Here is a 10,797-nt window from a genome sequence, read left to right as displayed (position 1 = left end):
ACCAAAAAATTTCCTTAAAGGAACCAGATTTTTCTCTATTGTAAATGAATACCATTGGTTTGGGCCATGCTGCAGCGCGGGTAGCGCAACACTACGTCACAGTGGTGGATAGTTGTACTAAACTCTTACCATTAAAATCTTACAAACAGCCAGCTTGTTTATTTACCTAAAACATATGGGAATGGTGATGGTAATGAATTTATCAATGAAATCCATCCACTAGTGTGACGTCATGGATCCTGCAGCATGGCCTGTTTTTTCTAGTGGGCACTGGCTATTAACATTAACTAGTTATTAACTACTAGTACTCATGTTGCTCGAATTCGAGCAATTGCAAAGTATTACATGTGTTATTTCAAAACGAATAATAGTCACATTTTCCGATTACTTAAAAGAGTCAACTAAAAATTAATGTAATCAATCACTCCACTCCAGTTATTGAAACTGAAAACGAACGCTCTTACTTGTGTTTCATGTGTTTACTATGAACATCTGTTTTAGTATGCAATAAATACAAACTATTCGTCTGTTAAGTAAACAAAATCTTTTCTTCAAAAGAAATACATTGGGATTTTGATGGCCTGTGGGGCAAAGCCCGAGGACTTTTATTACAGGAATTTGTGAAAGGGGGCGTCAACACAAAAATGCTTTATTTTGACACACCGTTTCTAAAAATCCGTCCATTATTAACGGAGGAGTAGTGTTTCGAAGAAATCGCCTTCACGTATTCCTATTGGTATTAACTAATTTTATTAACTGATGGTATACTTGAGCTTGCTTCTACAGGGAAGGTAATAAAGTGTATGTTGTCACTAAAATATCGGTTGATGAGTTTGTTCTGAGGGCGTTATTTCCGTCTGGGGAGACCAACACGAAATGTTAAATCGGTCCCGGACCCAGGTTTTACCATGAGACTTATGGTAAAAATCTATTCCTTATTCATATCTAATTTCCCCATAAAATTCGCCAAAAGAAATAATTTTGAAAATTTTCATCTAATCGCGTTTACTACCATCTATATATTGATAGGCAAGCATGTTTCTTTAAAACCTTTTATCTCAGCTCGTGTGTATTCTAGAAAAAATCTACGCATACCGGTACTGTAAGAAATATATTTTGTTTTAGGTGTGCATAATCCCTTTATAAATTAAAATAGGCTCAAAAATAAGCACAAAAAATGAATTTAATAAAAACAAATAACATGGGCCTTATGGATTGCCATGCTGGTGACGAAATAACAATGAAATATAAACAGAAAATCAAAACAAATGGAGGAAATTCCAAGCACATGTTTTATTTACAGCGTGGGGTGAAAATAGAGAAGTCTGTACATTAGATATTTTTGGTCAAGTTTTCAACCACTAGACGACCCCTAGAGATATGTTTGCAACATTTGTTGTTTAACACCATTTTGAATATTTGGCAAATATGATGTCGCAAAGGATGAGTGACAGCTTTGTACAGACCAAGATCAGCTGTTTTGTTACTTTTATTACTACGTCAACCTGAACCTAACAAATGACAAACCAAACACGTAGATCTCGACGCAGCCTGTAATAATGCTCAGAGTAGCAATGTAATACATTAAATCGGTAAACCACTTCGGGGATTGTGGCAAAACAAACGTTCCAAGTTTTAACCGCGCGGCGAGGCGAGGCGAGGCCAACTTGGAAGTTAAACGTTCCACGCGCTCTCGGTGAAATTAACAGTTTTCCTGTTCCTTTAACTCCAGTGAAACTGTGGGTTCATAAAACTGCCGTCGGGGACCATTGACTTCCAAACATTCACCTGTTCTATCGAACTCAACTAAGTTGTGGGATGGAGGGGAATGAGAATTAGTTTTAGCGAATTTCCCATATAGGGAATACGCTATTTCTGTAGTACTCATGGTAAGATTTGGACCACATTCGCGAACCAGCATGATCGTACTATGGGAACGGGGGTTTATGGGGGGGGTTCTATGGGAAAAAATTGTGTTTTCCTATTTTTGACCTAAAAACATAAAATTTACCAATTTCTTTCCAAGCCATTTTGAAGAGAGTAAAAACAAATAATGTAATGTATTGAATATTATGCGCGTGATGGTTATGAAAAATTTCCAAAAAACCGTGAATTTAAAATTATTATGTTATTCTTTTGGACAATGAGTTAATAATTGTAGTTTGCTTGGCTATGAACATACAGTATTTTGATCAAATTTGGAAAATGCATTTATTTCTTACTAATCTGTTAAATTTTTACTAAAACCCCTTTTTTACCCTCCCTGTTGCAGCAAACATAAGTACTCGTTAAACTAATTCTATTTAAATAGAGAATAAATGTGACATTTGAAGGAGACATTTTAGTGTAAATCCAATCACGCAAATGGAAATTTGCTTAGTCTGCAGGTTTGCTGCGGTGGGGGTATTTACTTTGGCGTTTTTATTTGTCGGGAATAAAATACGAGTAACGTTAGTTTAAATTATCATTTGATGGGAAATGTTATTTGGAAAATATATTATAGATTGGAAAGTAATCGTCCTTTCTTAAATTTATAGTCTGGAAAGCATCCTGCGTTGGTACTTCTAGCAATGGCTTGGGAGTTAATATATCTTTAACAAGTTTAAGTAAATATCACGTAAACATTTCAAACTTTTATCGTTGCAATTTGAATCAGCTAAAAAAGCTTCCCAAAACTCAAACTATGGCTAGGTCTGTGGAGCAGAGCGCTAAGGGTTTACGTAACTCTACTGGCGGATGGACAAATTTTAGGTATTCATTCGATACATTAGTAGACTGTAGGTGTTTTCCTTGTCGAGTCAAAACCATCCGAAAATACCATTATACAACCATTAGGATTTAAATGTGTCCTTAGGGTTAGATTTTTAGATTGAAATTTTAAAGAGAAAGTACATACTAATGCAACCATGCTCACAAAATTTTTTTTTAAATCCAACTAATACTTATAGTTTTTATTAATACCACTTTCTTTGCCGATCCATCAGCAGATGTAAAAAACTGACCTTAGATTGTCAACGCGTTTCTAATGTTTAGAACTGTAAGAACCGATGTACCAAAGAAGCACAATAAAATGCAACAACGCTGGCCGAAATATTTATTTAAAATTCAACTAGGTTGTTATCAATTCTTAACAGCCTTCTCTTACTAAGTGAATATTCAGTGCTGCCAACCACATACCAAACTTAACACTATAAATCCCTGAGAACTGTGATCCATCATTACCCAGTGGCTCGCAGTCTTTAACGAGGGGGATGGCGGAATGAAAAAGCATGTCTCCACAGTGCAGGTAATGGTGGATAATGGTGTGTTATTGCATATCTGGTGTTAAAAGCAAACTCTCGTCACTGCCTCTGGAGAGAGCCGTAATAAACTGATTAATACATCGAAACAAAGATAGATAGCGCCGGTGACACTTCGTCCCGTAGCGCCGCGACGGTGAGAGGTGGGTATAATGTTTGGTTTTCTTTATGTTTATCCGCACAGTATTGCAAATAGTTGTGTTTCAGATGACGCTAAGGCATTGTGTTATTTTTTACCTTGAGAAAGTATAATTCATCAATTTTTGTAGGAACAAGAAGTTGTTTTAACCTCGTTAACAGTAAATAATTTTTACAGAAGTGCATGATTTCTGGCAGCACTTCTAGTCACAAGTGTAGCCACTTTTCTGTAAAACCAACATTATATTTCAAAAGTCGAATTAATCAAACAGTAATGCAATGTAGTTTGTTTTTAGGGTACTGACAAGACGTTAATTTACACTTTTCCCACATACGTTTATATATGGCTAGTGTTTCCACCCTTTAGGTAGTTTATACAGAATAAAGCGGTAGTTGACTTTGTCTAGGTTAGTGTCGACATCCAATTTCTCCAAGTCGGTAAACAGATTATAATTAGTTGACTTGGTTGTTTTCTTCATCATTTGGGGACTAGAGTTCCCAACGGTATTGAACACTATTTATTTTTTCACTCTTAACTCATTCAGTAAGAAATATATCCTTAGACTGTTTACTGTATGCTCCAAAACTGATTTTATATCCATATTCTATACGATATGTAATGAAAATACAGTTTTCAACAATATTTTGGGATAAGAGAGTAGATTTCGTGTCTCCAATCTGTTGAAATACGTATGGCATTTTAAACAGCAAATTTTTAAAGCATTTCTTATAATTTGTTTTGTGCAATTTTACCAATGTACCACCTAATCATTTCAGAGAACACAACTAATTGAGGTAACTCAATAGTCAATTTCGTGTTTTATTCTTCGCACTGCTACCAAATAAATACTTTATTATGAGTAAAATTATTTGTTTTGATGAATCAAAACCAATTTATTTTACTCATAATTGTATCCCTCATCCAACATAGGTAACCATAATGATACACATCAAGACAAGCTTCATAGCACACAATGGGACATCAACTTCCATCCCTAAACACCAATCTACTCAACAATAAGATGAAATCTTGAAGGAGTTTCCACATTCCATTAACAACTCTAATTAGATCCTTGACATAAACTGACGATTGCTTTGGTCAGACTACAATACAATACACCAGAGGCATCAGCTGTTATGTGATGTTGTACTGTGGTGATAAGATGTTCTTATCTAACAGTTAGTACCTCCCTCGTCTCCCTCTTCTCCCTTGTCTCTCCCTTACACACAAATTATACCCCGTTGTGCCTCAACTCCCGGAAAGGAAGGATTGAGACGTTTGAATAATGATCTTGTAACCAAGGAGTTATGAGATGGTTGTGTTGGATGATGTTTTCAAAATTTTTTTGGTTGTGACTTGACGTATCAAGAGATCCTCAGTGATAGATCATGTGCTTTATATTATAGAATATATTGATCTCTCTTTGATTTGCGCTAGATTTTTGAATTATTAATTATTATTATCTGTTTATAATTTTAGGTTATATTGTGTTGTTGTTGGTTTGTGATATTGAGCTATTTCATTATTTACATACTAGCTGCCCGACAGATGTCGTCCTGTCCTAATGTGTTTTTATGTCAAATGCTTCTTAATTTTCAAAATGAACTCGTTCGCATCGCTCAATCACGCCCTGGTTGAAGTTCGTTCGCTACGCTTAACTCACCTTTAGGTTGGAGCTCGTTCGCTGCGCTCACTTGCCTTAAGGTTTAGCTTGTTCGTTACGCTAACTCGCCTCCAGGTTGAAGTTCGTTCGCTTCGCTCACTCACCTTTTGGTTGCACCAGCTGTTAAGATTCTTTATTTCTATTTAAATATAAGTACTCATAAGGTTAACTTGGGAAACTCCAGAGCTACTGATCCGGAGTCCTTTGACGGATCTGCACCAAACTTCACACAAACCATCCTTGAATAATGCTTAATAATGCCTGAAAGTTTCATTACAATCTGTCGAGTGGTTTAGGAGTCCATAACGTTCAAATATACTGTATAAATATATATACAAACTTCATTTTTTATAAATATAGATTTGTTGTGTTTCATTTCAGTTTTCTTATTTTATTATTCGTTAACTGCGACTCCTCACTTGTCATACCTAGCTAACTTGTATATAATTCTTTGTCAAAGGTTTTGTGTTATTTTAGAATTTTTGGAGGTATAGAAAATACTCTTTTTTTAAATCCCATATTATTATGAGTAAATATTATATTGTTTTGCAATCATTGCCCAATTAGCAAAGAGTTGCTACTAAACGTTGATTTAAAGAACGACAAATATTATAATGTATCGATTGGAATGGTTTTGAAATACCCTTAAGTATGAAACTTCTATCACCTTAAAATATGTTTTGCTGTAATTAACATCAGAACAAATTCTTTCCTAACTTGCAGTTAAAATTTATCTCAAAAGGTTTCAAGAGAGATTAAAATACACAATGTATATCACTGAACAGCTTTAAAACCGCTAAAATTGAATTCTGTTCCGGTATTTAACATTAACAATTTTAACACTAGGTGAATAAAACAACGGTTTAATGATATGGACTTTCATTTTATTCGGATAAGATAAGTACATTTATACATCGAGGTAACCATTGTATTTGGAGTACATTACCAACTTTCGTATTTCCAACATAACTAACAATAAATTATCTACACGGTAATCTTTATGTACAACAATATCATTTAGTGTAACCTTTGGCTGTTTCCAAAAGTGAATGGTATAACATTCGACTTTGTATAGGCCTACACTAATGTGGAATAGACATTCCAATAAAATGTTTTCGAAGTTCAGACCAGCTTTAGAGAAAAAATACTTTGTTCAATGGAACTGAGCCACCAGTATAGTGGGCTGCTGTAAAAGTACAGTGTTAATTTTCGTAAAATTTGTTTGTAATTGAAAAATTCATCAATCATTGAAGTGAAAATCTGAAGGGAAACTAAACTAAACTGTAGCATATTGAATGTATTTCTCAACTCCCTAATAATGGAAACCCTAAAGTGAAAATAGAACTGCAAATGCATAACACTATGAACGGCTCAATTGTGCTTTTTATCAGTAAAAACCCGAGCTACAACTGGTCATCAGATGGTATATCTACTTTAGTGTACAAAGCCGATGGTTATACTAAGGGTGGAAAATCATCATTATGCCATATTTTTTTATGTATTTAGAAACATCTTAAATACAGGGTTGATATTAATATTCAATTATTTTTATTATAAATCAAAAGTTGAAAGCATTTTAACACTCGTGACAGTAAAATATTATCAAATTGAATTGGCAGTGAATGAATTATTATTTTATTATAATTTGACTTAGCGACAAAATTTGGAGTAATCATACATAATTTAATGTTAATTATAAGGAGACAACGTTTCTTCGAATACTAAGGGGGTTTTATATTAATTTTTATATTACTAATCGCTATATTAACGTAAAAATAGAGGTTAGACAAAATTCCTAACCATTTGTCATAACATAATATGGTAGCCTATTTGTACATACGCGGATTCAAAATCATACTAGAACTAAGTAATTAATATCACTAATAACAACAATATTATATACATTAACAACTCAACAAATAATCTGAATGGAGTCAATTAACATATTTACATACTAAACCGTGCCATTCGTCAAATAATGATGAAACTATCGTGGAATTTATGAGGCTTATGAAGTTTAAATACTGACTGGAAATTTAAACATTGCTAGCTTTGATGGAAGATATGAGACAATTCGGTTACAGTATAATGAAATATAAAATCTAAAAACAAGATCACATTTATTTCAAAATGACACTTTACCGTAGGTAAAAAATGTAGGGTTAAAAATATATACCACAAAATATCACTAATTGGTTGAAAATACAATAAGCACGATTAAAAAATAACTACAGTATAACAAAAATTTCTTCTTAAAAAATTATATAAACCTAGTAATTTACAGACAAACTATACTAAAATTGAGTCTTTTAATTCCTATCTTTGGTTTCTGAGATCGCAAAATAATATTTTATGGAATGTTATAAACTAATATGGAATGCTCATCTTTAGCTTAAGTATTCGGAACCCGCCACACTAGGGCTTCAAGTTTAAATATATCCAATATTTCCAAAACAAAAATATTTCCATTAACAACAAATTACATCCAAGGAGATAATATTTCGCATGAGTATTCCGATGTATGAGTTTAAAACATTTACAAACATTCATAGTCCAGAGATGCGTATAGCTGTGGACATTCGACTTATTATTGTCGGAATATGTAAAGTAGGTCCAAGGGTCCGAGGGGGCGAAGTCTAGACGCGAGGTGATCATTTGACGTCGAACAGGAGTGGAGGGTCGTTGGAAGCGCCTGGGGGTGGAGGATAGTGGTGTCCGTTGGTCTCGGGGTGTCGACCTTCTTGGCCGGACCTGCCTGGAGGGTTGCTGGGCTGGAACAGGAGAAACACATCAGTGAGGAGTTGACATGACGTAGCTATCGAGTGATACATAATGATAGCATTGTAGCTACCAGCTGATTTTCGAGTGCATGGCGGCTTATAGACTCTTAATACTTATCAGAAAGTTCATCTACGAACAATGAATGAGACAACTTGGCCAAAATAAATTAATCGTTGATTTATTGTATTGCAGGAATACATCTTTCTGAAATTTTATCAGCAATTCAAGTAAAACATGACACGATTTATGAACACTTTATTGGGAATAGTAGAAATATTTGAATGTTTGAATAGAAAATCGTGGAACGTTTTGTACGTTTGAATAGAAAATTGAATGATAGAAAAATCAATGTCAATTACTCGTTGAGATTTGACTTAACATTATTTAAAATACGAACTTTATAATCTAATTAAATATTTGCACGTTTAAAACTTGCGTTGTACCTAAATTATCCATTACAAATTTACTTGTCCACCTAATGCTACATTCACTTTTGAAGTTCATAAATTCAATAGCAAATAAGAATCGATTGTGTAAATTGGTGAAATTACGAAGCAAATACAACTTAACCCGCATGCACTGTTCTACAGCCTGTACTCATGACTTTTTAAACCAATCAGCGCCGAGCAAAGCCGTCTTTGTCAATCCGATTGGCAGAAATGACCGGAAATTGACGGATTAGAGCAAGAGCGAGCATAGGCAGACTGTGGTGAATTATTGGAGACCTACACGGTACAGCGACTGTGACAAGAACTTTGAAATCGTGTGGCGTGGCGTGGGCTGAACATTCAAAGGGATAAGGAGGCTTATAGAATAAACACATTGGCAAAAGAAGAATAGTTACTCTTTTATCGCGTAAAGTTGTAATATGCATATGATTTAAACCATTGACATTATAAGTACTGCAAGTAGACCACTTGTGCTCTTTTAAGTATCTGTGCATCTGAAGAAGAGTAGTTTTACCCTTTCATCGCGTTAGTTACACTGTATTATATTATATTGATTGACATTAAGTTCTGCAATTAGATTACTTATTCCCCAGTAAAAATCTAAAGCTGGATTTAGTATGCATTAATGTTCGATTAAGTTTTACAGACGGCTTCACTCTTTAGATATATGAGGGGAGAAGTAATTGTTTACGTGAATGTCGTTCAATTTGAAATGATTTAAAATTCAGTTTAAAACATAGATACCAATTTTGTATACATCATTGCACCCTCTACAGACATATCAGTTCTAAGTGTATTCAATACAAAAGGAAGTAGTACGATAAGTTAAGAGTAAACTCTCAGCAATGAAAGTGAACATAGATTACACGACACAAAAAACATCGCAGATTCGTTGAAAAAATTCATAAAAATGTGTGTGCTTGAAAAAATAGTAAAACTATTCATGAATAGTTAAACATCAACAGATACCCTACATGTACCGGGTGGAAGTAATAAAAATTGTACATGAGTAAATGCGATGATTTAGATTCCATCTCATATGAATAAAATATTAAATAGGGCCTACTGTCTTTGGGAAAATATTTGACAAAAGCTATATAAATCCGTTCTACACATATCTAAAACAATCAAACAATGTCACACTAACAACAGACGTCAAAGATGCGTCGGAAAGAAACACGAATACAATTTGTGTGAGTGTGTGCGTGTGCGTGTGAGAGACACAATCCCCGGTAACAAATGATTGGCGATAATTGTGGGGAGGGGAGCGGCGAAAACTTTGTTAAACTCTCAATTTATCTGAATCAAGTATTGGGCGACGTCAGGGCCAAATTGCCGGTGCGGCTGGCGGCTCACACGACAAATGAGCGCGATTTGCGGCACATCTCTGCGTTGCGACGCGCTAACGGGGAGAAATCACCTGCAAGGGTACAGAGTTCATTGTGAGGTAATCTGTAGTTGATCAGCTGATCATTACTGTGAACACGACTTTATAAAATTTAAAAATAAGTTACAATAAATGCGTGAACCGCTGGTGCGAAATACCGGTTCCTTATCCACAAGTTTGTACTCGTTTCGTGCTAAAATAATTTGATGACTAGGCTATATAATCTATAATGCCTCTATTCAATTATAAATACGAGAAACTAACAGAAAAAATATAACTCCCATAATTGGGTTCTGTGTGTGACACTCAATCAACTAAGACCCTTTCGATATAAAAAGGTGGCTACAGGTGGTACTGGTCATGTATTTTTAATATAAACTATTTTGTAAAAGATTTCCAGAGTTTCAACTAATATTTGAAATCTTTTATTGCTGAATATATATATTTCCTAAAGTGATTAGCGACCCAATTAACGGCTCAAAATTAATTAGTACAACTAGAGGTGACATTGAACCTGATGGAAAAAGTTTATATTTGTACTGCTCCAGCGACTCTCTTGCATGGTAGAAGTTAAGACACTTTGACACATTAAAAGACGAAATCAGAATAGACTTTCTAAAATTTATAACATATTCCTTAGAAAATATAGTTAATGTTCACACAACACATTCGAGGGCAGGTCAATATAATTCTGAATATTACAATTTAAGCAATAATGTGTTCAAGACATTTAATTTTACAATATTTCCCCCAGAAACCAGTTCATAGGTAGTCTAAAAAAGTAAAACCGAAATCATCTACCCATCAACAGAACATTTGCCAAGAGAGTGCTCCACCCAGAAGATGGGGGAGGGCCGATTACACCAAGACATTTTTTCTTGAGCAAAATGTCTGGAATTAGAGGTTGCGTGTTATTCAGAGAGGCAGCCCCCATTTGTCCTCCCCCTTCCCCTAACAGCTGGCCCAAACCCACACAATTATTTACCACTGCCCTGTTAAGGCAGTCCATTTACTTGAGAAGAATTGTTTTTGTTTCCATAATATCTCCTTTCGCCCAGGAAATGATGATATCCTTGCCT

This window comes from Macrosteles quadrilineatus, unplaced genomic scaffold (genome assembly GCF_028750875.1).
Source record: "Macrosteles quadrilineatus isolate MER2022 unplaced genomic scaffold, UCM_ALF_1.0 Scaffold_5__1_contigs__length_97177068, whole genome shotgun sequence".
Classification (NCBI taxonomy): domain Eukaryota; kingdom Metazoa; phylum Arthropoda; class Insecta; order Hemiptera; family Cicadellidae; genus Macrosteles; species Macrosteles quadrilineatus.
The sequence above is the reverse complement of the archived record's forward strand: the minus strand, read 5'-3'. Positions refer to the sequence as shown.